Raw genomic sequence first — 13275 nt, forward strand, 5'->3', positions numbered from 1 at the left:
GTGTGTGCTCTCTCTGTAAAATAAATAAATCTTAAAAAAATTACTTTAGAATTTAAAAATGAGATTTAATTACAATCATGATTAATAATTAGAATTTTGAAAATTAATTTTAATAACTTTTCAGAATGTATTACATTGTACTTAAAGAATAGTCTTAATGATATCAAGTTTTAAAAATTTTCTGACACTTTGTGGCAAGGCAAATGGATGGAATATGATCTACTCTAGTTAGTGATTAGACCTGGTATTACATATGTTGTTGAGTTCAACCTTGTTCTTTGTGTTGTTTTAATGTTCTAAATTTTTACTTGTTTGATGTCTCTTATTTTGATGTTGGGTTTCTTTCTTCTTGTGTTTGTGCTGGGTTTTACCTCATTTATTTTGACTATGTTATTATGCTCATACAAGTTTAGAATATCTACCCCCCTTCCTTTTAATCCTTCATTGGATTAAACCTTTAATTAACACGTGTCCTCTTTATTTCTAGTATCTTTTGCTTTAATATCTATTTTCTCTCATGCTAGTAGAGCAAAAATAAGTCTTATCATTTACCCAGCATATCTTTTCCATCATTTTACCTTCAATCCTCTGTGTTCTTAAAGGTTACATGTACTTTTAAAAAGAACATGTAGATTATTTTTTTTAATTTCAGGCAAAAATATTTATATTTTAATGAGAGATTAGATCATTTTGTCTTTATTTTGGTTATGGATTTAAAAAATATTTCTAAAATGGTTTTTGTGTTTTCTGTTTCTTCTGCTTTTTCTGATGGTTTTGTCTTGAATTTTAATATTGGTTGAGGTGGTTGTTAAAATAGGTAGTTGTGGTTATTTAAAGTTTTGTCTGTGCATATACTTTTTTGATAATCACCCTGAAAATTTTAACATGCATATTTAACTTATATAAAGAGACCTGGGGTCATTTTCATTCTGCTTGAAGTATCCTTTATCATTTAGTAAAGATTTTTTGGTGAAAACTTTATCCAATGATTTTTTTATGTTGAAAATTGTCTTCTTTTCCCCTTATTTTTGAAGGAAAATTTTGATGAGTATATAGTTCTGGATTTCATTTTGAAGTTATTATTCCACTCTTTTCTAGTATCCAATATGAAGTCAGTGGTCAAACTGCCAGATATTATTTAGTTTACTATTTTATCTCTTTGACTCCTTTTAAGGTCTTTCTCAGTTTTATTATGGTGTAAATATATGTAGATGTTTTGTTTGTATTTATAATATTAGACATTCATTGGGCTTCCTTGATTTGAATATTTGTGTCTTACATTAGCTTAGAAAAATTCTCTTCATTCATTTCTTCAGACATTCCCTGTCTCTCATTTTCTCTCTTCCTTCTCTCTGTAATTTTAGGGTTAGTTTTGTGATAGACCCATTCTGTCCTCCATGTTGTTCAACTTCCCCATTTTCCATCATTCTGCCTTCTGGTACATTCTTTCAACATGCTTGTTTCTATATTCCAATTCACTAATAACCTCTTAATTTGTGTCTTACTTGCTCTTTATCAAATTCATTTATTTTTCACACTTTTCTCATTCCAAAAAATTCTATTTGTTTCTTTTTGAAATTGCCCATTTGTTTTTGATTGCTTTTTTTAGGTTCCTTTTTATAGGAAATTTTATTTTATATATAAGAATAATATAAACATGTTTACTGTTTTGTATCTGATAATTTTATGTTTATATTAAACATAATAGTGTGATCTGATTTGTTTCTTTGGGTATTTGATCATTTTTCATTGCAAAATTATTTTCTTTGCATGCTATCAGTATGATAATTTTTGAGGCCTGGTTAAAGTGTGTTCTTTGATAATTTTTCATTGCAAAATTATTTTCTTCGTATGCTATTAGTATGATAATTTTGAGGCCTGGTTAAAGTATGTTCCTCTAGGGAAGAGTTATCCTTTACTCATGCCAGGTTCCCAGAGGCGCTACTACTGAGAACCACTTCAACTAAATTAGTATTCTTCTTTGGGTACTTGGAAGCATCCAAGTAGGAGGAATACTGGCCTTTTACCAGCATGTAGCTAGAATTTTCAGAGAAGATTTTTTTCTCTTTTGATTAAAAGCTAAAGTAGGCAGGTAGTCCCATTTCCTTCTCCTTCTTCAAACAGTCCGCCAGACACCCAAGATGCTGAAGGTATCACTTTTTGGGGGTCCTGGTTTTATGTCTTTGTGTGAGTATATTTGATTCAAACTTCCATGTTCCTCAATACCCCAGATTTTGATGTTTGTCCCAACAAAGCTCTTTAAATCTTAGTGTGTAGGCCACTTTGGATTGACACATGCCTCCAAGGTAAATACCAGAGAGGTAGTTACTTGCTTCTGTAGATTTTCTCTTAGACTTATGATTAACCTCTCAAACTTTGACCAGGCCATCAATTCACTTAACACTTCTAAAGGTCATGCTTTTTCACCTTTAAATGAAGCAGTTAGCAGTAATAGTAGGTGATCTCTTTTATTATGACTCTTTTCAATAACTTTAGTAGGTTTTTCAATAACCTTCAAACTGTATGTTTTAGGGATGAATTAACTGGTGTCCTTAATGGTAAAAAGAGGAAGTCAACATGCCAAACCTTGTGAAGAGTGCTCTGGGGGTCTTCAATTAGAGGGCTGTATTCACTGGCTAGTGTACAGTGCTTGAGAACAATTGCTTCATCCTGAAATGAGGGAGTATACCCCATGGGATGACTTGCATCCCTGTCATTTCATAAACAAATTCCAGAGCTGGTGATAGCTAATGTGTTGTTTCTCCCAGGTAACACCTTACATATTGAAAAAACTCACTTCCGGAAAATACTTTCATACAAAGTAGACAGTAAAAATCTGAAAATGCCAGGCACTTCAGCAAAACTTGTATGCAAAGAAACCTTACTTGATATTATTCAAATTATGCCTACACAGTAAAGCCAATCCATACATAGCTATCAGTATTGAGGCAGAGATGCAAATATGTCTTCATTTGGGGCTGATAGATGTTGTGACCTACTTACTCTAGGAAAGTGCATCTTCATTTTTCAGCTATCTCCAAAAATTAGTGACCATAGTTAATAGGATGTCATAAAAAGTATACCACAATATTGGTACAGAAAATTTAAATAAATTGAACTAAAGAATTACCATTGTAATCATTTTATTATTCTCCCTTTATAGACCTTGTGTAAATGAAACTGCTTTCTTTGCTCTGTGAAGATAAGCAATTTCACTCCCCAGTCTGAATAGCATGGCACTGACGAACAGCTGTGAATGAATCAAGTACAGGGTAAACATACAAGACAGCAAATGATTTTGAAGCTCAACAGCCCATGAACAATAACTGTAATTAAACTCAATAAAGAACAAGAAAAGAGAAAAGATGCAGAGTAGAAAAAACAACCGTAACAACAACAAAACACCACCACAATAGCAAAACAGCCTGAAAAGATTGAAGGAAACCAGCAGAACACCAGAGAATTGTTGAAGCCACTTTGCTTTGCCTTCACCATAATTGATCATTTTATATATTAAATATCACTTTTCCTCCCAAGGGATCTAAAGGCTAAATTCATGGTCAATATGTCCTTGAATATATTTACTGGATTTTGGAGTATGTAATAAATGACAGAGGTATAAAACATACCTTATGTTTCCTTCATCTTTTTCTTTTCGTAGTCATTTTAGCAGGCAATTTTCTGCATTTAATAGAAACACAGCATCTGAAAGTGTCTTTAGTGGAATAGTTTGTCATTTCCCTTGTTTGCTCCTAGCTTCTGACATTATTTATCTAGTGTTTTTCTCTCTGCTCTCATTTTCTTGTCTTCCTGTCACTCTTTGTGGGATGGGCCTGACAGTTCATTGATGTTCTTATAGAACCTGACTGTTGTACTTTCCAGATGCAACACTTAGAGCATATTGAAAAGTCACAAAAACACATATGCACACAAGAGTGTGGTTTTTTCCATAAGAGTGCATAGAAATAGAAAGTTAACATGCCAATTTACATAGTCACTTCTGTTTTATTCATGTGAGAGAAACAGATTTTTATGTTTCTGATTTCACCTTCAAAAATCGTCTTTCCCAATGTAAACTTGATCAATTTCAGGAAGCTGTAATAATCCAGCTGCAACTAATGGAGTGTGTGAGAAAGATGTGAACAAAAATCAAATCAATGCAATGCAAAGGGTGATGACCCAAACCTACTTCTCTCTTTTGTGAAGTAAATCGAATAAATTGAATAAAGTCATTTTAAACTAACCAATGATAATCTCATTCTGATGTGGCCATGACATTAGCAGAAATAATAGGAAAAGGGATTCAATCTAAATTGAAAAAAGTCTGAACCAATGAGTATTTTACTGTCATTTAATTTTCCTTTTTGCAAGAGGCTGGCACTCAACTCTGTAGTATATTGAGTAACTTCTACAGATTTTTGTCAAGGTTTTATTACTTTGGAAACATGGTACAACCAAGAGTCTGGGTTTTCAAGACCCGTGTTCCTAGATTTAACTTCCCATGGAACCTGGATGAAGCTAGCCATGTTACTTAGATTCCCTGAGATCCCTGTTCCAAAAATGAGAACAATGGTAACTATTGAGGAGAATTGTGCTGAGGATGCAAGATTTCATATACATAGAGCATAGTAAATTTCTTGGCACTTACCAGGAACTCAGTACGTGTTGTAAGCCCCACCCCTACTTTCTTTCTCTGCTTGCATCCTAACAATAAAAGCTAATGTCCATCAAACACTTTCGTTTCAAATAATTCTTATTTCACAGCACATCTATATTCATTCTTAGATATTAAGACACTTTGCTTTTCATTCTCCACTTTGCATTCCTTTTAACTGTATAGTGACTTGTCTAAGAAGGTACTGCTAGTAAGTGTCAGAGTGATTAGAAGTCAGGTTTTTCTGACTTTGGAACCCATATTCTTAACCACACTTAAACTTCTCTGCTTTCATAATGTACTGAGGAGGGACAGCAGGTTTGCTTCAGTCAAAAAAATACTCTCTTGATTCCAGCACAATATGTTTGCTTGATTTCTGGCCTCCATAGATGACCTACTGGCTTTTACAACATCTACTGCCCTGTATTTGCTATCTATTGGTGTCTAACAAATTACCACAAAACTGAGTGATTTAAAACAATATACATGTATTATCTTGTAGTTTTTGTTAAGAATGTTGGCACGCTTGGCTGTATCCTTAGTGTCACAGTATCTCACAAGCCTGCAGTCACCGTTGGCAGTTTCACCCAGAGGCTCAACTAGGGAAAGATCTGCTTCTAAACTCACTCAGTTTTTTGGTTTTTCATTAGCTGTTGGCCTGAGGGCACAGATCCTCACTGCGTGGTGCTTGGAGGCTACTGTTATGGGCTGAATTGTGTCCTCCCTCACCCTCCCAATTCATATGAATTTGAAGCCCAAATCCCAAATGTGTGTTTGGAGATGAGGCCTTTAAGGAGGTAATAAGGCTAAATGAGGTCATCCCTAATCTAATAGGACTGAGGTCCTTATAAGAGGAGGAAGAGATACCAGAATTCTCTCTGTTCCCATGTGGGCACAGAGGAAAAAGCCATTTGAGTACACAGTGAGATGGTAGCCATCTGCAACCCAAGGAGAGAGGTCTAACCAGAAACCAACCCTGATGGCACCTTGATCTCAGACTTCCAGTCTCACAACTGTACAAAAAATAATTTTCTGTTATTTAAGACACTCAATTTTTTTATTTTTTATTTTTAAAGATTTTATTTATTTATTTGACAGAGAGAGACATAGCAAGAGAGGGAACACAAACAGGGGGAGTAGGAGAGGGAGAAGCAGGCTTCCCTGCAGAGCAGGGAGCCCAGTGCCGGGCTCGATCCCAATCACGACCTGAGCTGAAGGCAGACGCCCAATGACTGAGCCACCCAGGTGCCCCTAAGACACTCAATTTGTAGCATTCTCTTATGGCAGCCTGGGCAGACTATTATAGCCCCTCTTAACTTTTTACCACGTGGGCCTCTTCAACATGACAGTTTGCTTCTTTAAAGTATGCAAGCTGGGAAGGCAATAGAGAGACAGAAGTAAGACAGAAGTCACAATATTGGAAAGCTAATCATAGAATTGACATCCCCTCAGGTTACTCCATTCAGTTAATTCAAAGCGAGTTCCTCAAAGGAGGAGATTCCAAAGGCTGTGAATACCAGGAGGTAGTGTTCATTGGGCCCATTTTAGGAGCTACCACATTTTCTGAATCTTAGGAGGCATGCCTAAATTTCTGGTTTGGAATTTTGGAACTAAGCGCCAATAGCAACTCTTGAAGGCTACCTAATTTCCCTCTCAATCTGAGTATGCTATGACCACCTCCTTGTTTGCTCTTTTGGAATTATAAAGTTCTAGGGATACCCTTCCTAGAGGTCTCTTTCTTACATTCAAATGGGCAGTGAAATAGAGGTCTGTCTCCTCTGAGGATTCCTTTCTACACAACTTATATATTTCACTTTTTTCTTTGACTTTGGCCTGGGTAGGCAAGGCTTGGGCATGTTGCTTATTCCCTCTTTTTCTTAACTCTTCTCTTTTCCTCTTTTCAGTTTATTAAGACTGGACATAGCTTTCCTTCTTTTTTTTCTTCCTGTTTGGGAAATAATTCCATTTTGTAAAATTCTGTGACCCAATTAACAAGGATTATTTCTTGATATTTTAATGGGAAAAAGAGGGGTGCCTGGTTGGCTCAGTCAGTTAAGCATCCAACTCTTGATTTCAGCTCAGGTCACAGTCTCAGGATCATGGGACTGAGCCCTGCATTAAGCTCCACAGCCACTGGGGAGTCTGCTTGGGATTCTCTCTCTCCCTCTCCCTCGGCCCCTTCCTCTCCCCCATGCTCCCCCCACCAAATAAATAAATAAATAAATAGATAAATAAAAAAAAAATAAATGGGAGAAAGATGACAAAAAAATTAGCAGAAACCTTTTTTAAAAGACAAATGCTAGTTTTCACTATGTATTGTCTTTCTGTAGACTTTAAAATTCAATTGAGATGGCAGAAGCCAAACCTTAGATGCTTCCCTAACCCTTGAACTTGAAGTAGATACATACTTTGAGATGATGAGGGGAAAAAAACAAGTCATGTATAAGGAAATACAATGACTAAAAAACACATTAATATTTTTGAGAAAATGATTTGTTGCAAGGTTTTCCTCATATAGAGAAGTTAGAAAAGATCTGTAACCTAAGGAATTTACCTAATTCTTTCTTATATACAAAGCTTTTCTTTACAAAATTGCTATGTGTGTAGAGCGTAGCTTGGACCAAAGCCAAACTACTCTGATTCTGGCAATATGTAGCAGTACATCTGTTCTCTGGCTAATAGAGGGACTTGTGAAATCATATTTGAATCAATTGCAGTTTCTTAATCAGTGATGAGGAAATGGAGTGTCAGGATTTTAGCAACACTATTTTAAAAAATTTTGAAGCACATGGCCCTCCAGGCCACATGGACATAAGCCAGAACCACCAAACTACCCATTACCTGGAACATTCACAATCACCTTGGAAGCACAGATGCTGGGGCATCTGACCAATTAAAATTACATTGCCTTTGTGTCTTTTTTCTTACAGATGAAGAGGCAGGCTGTGCATGCATTGGCCTGTGGTCCCAAGGGAACTTGGCTGACTTCTGTCCAGAAACAGGATTAAAATGGAAATTATATCTTAAATCTTTGAAGGATTTATATTAGAAACCTGAAGGATTTTTATTAGAAACTTGATTTTCTATTATCTATTGAGTTTGGTACTTCATTACCCAACTCAAAGTACCCAGAGGGTTTTTGTTTTGTTTTGTTTTGCTTAAAGATTTTATTTATTTATTTGAGATAGAGAAAGCATCAGTAGAGGCAGAAGGAGAGGGAGAAGCAGATTCCCCATGGAACAGGAAGCCCGATGCAGGACCCTGAGATTATGACCTGAGCCAAAGGCAGACACTTAACCGACTGAGCCACCCAGGTGCCCTGAGAGTTTTGTTTAACCTCTGGAGGAAAATGGGAAATGGCTACTAGGGTTTGGGTTATGGGTATGACATACAGCTCTATGCAATAAAGAACAGAAATTATGAATCTACTTGCACTATGCTATGGAAATGTCACTCAAATTATTCTATTTTTGCATCCATGCAAGTAGAATATATTTGTCTTTTCCTGGGATTTGGGTCTTATATCAATGTGCTATTTCAGACACTGGTAACAATATCATACACACACATTCTCTCAACCACTCAAGATTTAACAAACATTTACTAAGTAGTAACTAAATTTCAGGCACTGTTAAAGGCAGCTAAAACTCGGGCAGATAGGTACTGGATAGGAATTCTGTTAGAACGGTAGTGGAATTTCCCTACTTCTTTCAAAACATGATTTCCTGTGAGACAAGTTCATTGAAAGATGAACTAATTATTTCCTAAGAAAGGAGATGGCAGCTCTGATAATGAAGTTTTCTCTATCAGGAAAATTTATGTAATTATCTAATAATTGCCTATGTAGAGATAAATATTTCTATAGAAAATCATCTTAGAGAATGTTAGAATTGGAAAAGATTTTAAAGGCCATTTACTTGAGTTTTTTAGGAGGCAGAGTTCAGTAGATTCTATGAAATTCAGTGAGAGGGATTAAGCTCATTTTATTTAATCTCATTATTGATTAGGCCCAGAATTGACATTACTAGAAGAAAATCATTCTTGATGTATTATTTCCTACCCATAAATGTTACTCTTATTATGACCCCAGGAGAAGGCAAAAAGAAGGGAAGTCAAGACAAGACAATAAAACTGCCAAGTAAAGCTTCACCTGATCTAACTACATATATAATACATTTTGGTAGATATTCTCCAAAGATGATCACCATCAGTCCCTTTCCTCCTCTGTGCACGTGTTGCCCTACACATTAAAAGGTGGAGTCTAATTTTCTTTCTCTTGGATGTAGGGTGGATTCAGTGACTTGTTTGAACAGCTGATGGTAGTGAAATGTTCGGGGACTTACCAGTTTAAGTCTTATCATGCCTTGAAACTTCTGCCCTATATTTCTTGAAAGGCTTGCTCATGGGTGCTCCCTCTAGAACTTAAGCAACATGTTCTTAGAAACCTATGCCACATGTGGAAGCCATGTTCAGCTTCTCTAATGGAGAGCTCAGCTGAACTCCTCCCAGCCAACAGCCAGCATCAACTGTGTCAGTGGGGCTTTCAGATGACTCCAGAATCAACTGCTATTTGACAGAAAACACATTTAAAATCCTAAGCAATAACTGCCAAAATGAGCCAAATCGATCCAGAGAACCATGGAACATAATGGTAAATTGTTATTTTAAGCCACTGTATTTTGAGGTTGTTATGCAGTTCCCCCTGTGTCCATTCTGGATCTAATCAATAGCTTCAGATTAAACCTAATCCTTCTCACTAAATCTCACAGAACATATTATTGAACACTGCTCTCCAAAGAGCTAAATTAGATGATCTTTTAAGTTACTTCCAATTCTAAGATTCGCTAAGAAAAGATGATTTTCTGTAGAAATATCAGAATAGATGGCCAGTGGTCTTGAGGACTAGATTCATCACTGACATATCAATTGGCCAAAAATGTAATGAATTGTCATGGAAATTGTTCTCTTAAGTTTTACAAACATTTTCTCACAATAACCCCAATACTCTGTGTAGACCCAGAACATCACAACCCAAAGATTATTCATCTATAAGCAAAAATATGACATCATGATTTTTAGTATAGTAAGAGGCAAATTTGGGAATTGAGGAAATTTATTGTATGTGGCCAATAATTCTTCTATTATCTTTCTATTGTCAAACTTAGTACTCTGAAGGCTAGGATATCAGTCTTTCATGTCCTGGTAGGTTTTGACTCATCTTTATTCCAGGCATGTTTGCTTCTTACTCTTTTTATACCTTTTTTCAGGTTAATTAACACACAATGTTGTATTAGTTTCAGGTATCCAACATCATGATTCAAAAATTCTACATATTATTCAGTGCTTACCTCAATAAGTATGGTCACCATCTGTCACCATATAACATTATTGCATGTTATTGACTGCATTCCCTATGCTGTATTTTTCATTTCCATGACTTATTTATTTTATAACTGGAAGTTTGAAACTCCTAATCACCTTTATCTAATTTTACCCATTCTTCCACCCACCTCTTCTCTGGCAACGACCAGTTTGTTCTCTGTATTTTAGTCTATTTTTTGTTTTTAATATTTTCTTTGTTTCTTTGTTTTTTAGAATCCACATATAAGTGAAATCATAAGTGAACTTGTCTTTCTCTGACTTATTTCACTTAACTTAATAATACTCTAGATTTATCTATATTGTTACAAATGACAAGAACACATTCTTTTTATAGCTGTGTAATATTCTAATGTATGTATGTGTATGTATATACATTTCTTCTAGGATTTTTATGTTTAAGGCTATCACATTTAGGTCTTTAATCAATTTTGAGTTTATTTTTGTGTATGGTGTAAGAAAGTGGTCCAGGTTCATTCTTTTGCATGTAGCTGTCTGGTTTTCCCAGCACCATTTACTAAAAATGACTCTTCTTTTCCCCATTGTATATTCTTGCTTTCTTTGTAATAGATTACTTAGCCATACAAACATGAGTTTATTTCTGGGTTCTCTATTCTGTTCCATTGATCTGTTGTCTATTTTGTTTGTTTGTTTTGATTACTACAGCTTTGTAGTATATCTTGAAATCTGGGATTGTGATACTCCAGCTTTGTTCTTTCTCGAGATTTCTTTGGCTAAATTGGATCTTTTGTGGTTCCATACAAATTTTAGGATTATCTGTTCTAGTTTTATGAAAAATGCTGTTGGTATTTTGGTAGGGATTGCATTAAATCTGTAGATTGCTTTGGATACTATGAATATTTTAACAATATTCTTGCAATTTATGAGCATGGCATATCTTTCCATTTTTGTTGTCTTTAATTTCTTTCATCAATTTTTTTTTAAAGATTTATTTTAGAGAGGGGGAGGGAAGGACAGAGGGAGAGGGAGAAAGGGAATCTCCAGCAGACTCTCCGCTGAGTGAGGAGCCCGACACAGGGCTTGATCTCATGACCCTGAGATCATGACCTGAGCCAAAATAAAGAGTTGGATGCTCAACCAACTGAGCCATCCAGGTGCCCCTTTCATTAATATTTTATAGTTTTCAGAATGCAGGTCTTTTACCTCCTTGGTTAAGTTTATTCCTAGGTATTTCATTCTTTTTTGTGCAATTATAAGTGGGTTTGTTTTCTTAACTTCTCTTTCTGTTGCTTTGTTATTAGTGTGTAAAATTTGACAGATTTCTGTATATTCATTTTGCATCCTGTGACTTTACTAAATTTATTTAAAGTTCTAATAGTTATTTATTTTTTGCTAAAGTCTTTAGGGTTTTCTACATATAGTATCATGTCATCTGCAAATAATGACAAATTAATTTCTTCCTTACTAATTTGGATGTCTTTTATTTCTTGTCTGACTGCTGCAGCTAGGACTTCTAGGTACTACAGTGAATGAAAGTGGCAAGAGTGGGCATCTTTCTCTTGTTCCTGATCTTAGAGGAAAAGCTCTCAGTTTTTCACCATTGAGTATGGTATTAGCTGTGGGTTTTTCATATATGGCTTTTACTATGTTGAGGTATATTCTCTCTAAACCTATTTTGTTGAGAGTTATTATCATGAATGGATGTTATACTTTGTCAAATGTATTTTCTGCTTCTATTGAGATGATCATATGGTTTTTAATCCTTTCTCCTGTTAATGTGATGGATCACATTGATTGATATTGAACACTGAACTACCCTTGCATCCTTGGAATAAATCTTATTTGATCACGTGAATAACTTTTCGATGTATTACTGAATTCAGTTTGCTGATTTTTTTGTCAAGGATTTTTGCATCTATGTTCATCAGAGATAGTGGTCTGTAGTTTTTATTTTTGTGGTGTCTTTGTCTGGTTTGGTTTCAGGGTAATACTGGCCTTATAGAATGACTTTGGAGGCTTTGCTTCCTCCTCCAGTTTTTGGAATAGTTTGACTAGAATAGGTATTAACTCTTCAAATGTTTGGTAGAATTGACCTGTGAATCCATCTTGTCCTGGACTTCTGTTTGTTGGGAGGTTTTTGATTACTGATTCAATTTCATTGTTGGTAATCTGTTCAAATTTTCTTTTTCTTTCTGATTCTGTTTTGGGTGATTATATGTTTCTAAGAACTTATTCATTTTTTTCTAGGTTGTCCAATTTGTTGCTGTATAATTTTTCATAATATTCTTTTATAATCCTTTGTGTTTCTGTGCTGTTGGTTGTTGTTTCTCCTCCTTTGTTCCTGATTTTATTCATTTGAGTCCTCTTTTTTTTCAGATGAGTCTTGCTTAAAGTTTATCAATATTATCTTTTCGACAAACTAGTACTTGGTTTCATTATCTGTTCCGTTTTTTGAGTCTTTAGTTCATTTATTTCTTTGTAATCATTATTATTATTTCCTTCTACTAGCTTTGGGCTTTTCACACCATTTTCTTCTTTTTTAGCTCCTTAGGTGTAAGCTTAGGTGTTTATTTGAGATTTTTCTTGTTTGTTGAGGTAGGCCTATATTGCTATAAACTTTCCTCTTGTAACTGCTTTTGCTGCAACCCAAAGATTTAGGAAAGTTTTTTCCATTTTCATTTGTCTCCATGTACTTTTTAAATTTCCTTTTTGATTTGTTGTAGACCTGTTCATTATTTAGTATCACATTGTTTAGCTTCCATGTATTTGTGTTGTTTCTAGATTTTTCTTGTAATTTGTTTCTGGTTTTATACTGCTGTGGTCAGAAAAGCTGCTTGATATGATCTCAGTCTTCTTTACTTTATTTAAGACATGTTTTGTAGCCTAACATGTGACTTACCTTAGAGAATGTTCCATGTACACTTAAAAAGAATGTGTTCCTTCTTACTATCTTTTGTTTTTTTCTTTTTTTGAAGGTTGCAGGTGAATATTTATTTAAACATATGAGTCCCCATTTTTTCAGGCAACCTAGAAAACATTGATCCAGCAAATCATCCATTCACCTGTGTCTGGTAAATTCTATTTAATTCTACATGATTCTATTTAGAAGTGATATATATTATGGTAATAAAACTTATGAGCTATTTAACACCCCATGTAGAGCTTACTGTCTTTAAAGAGGCAGGGTATATGGGGTACTTTGTACTCAGAGCTGGATTAAAATTCTGGTTTTGCTATATCCCCAGTTATAGGGTCTTCAGCAAATCTCTTTTCTTCTTTTG

Source organism: Eumetopias jubatus, unplaced genomic scaffold, assembly GCF_037043125.1.
Source record: "Eumetopias jubatus isolate StellerSeaLion01/CBP00866 unplaced genomic scaffold, mEumJub1_p1.0 scaffold_1, whole genome shotgun sequence".
NCBI classification, from domain to species: Eukaryota; Metazoa; Chordata; class Mammalia; order Carnivora; family Otariidae; genus Eumetopias; species Eumetopias jubatus.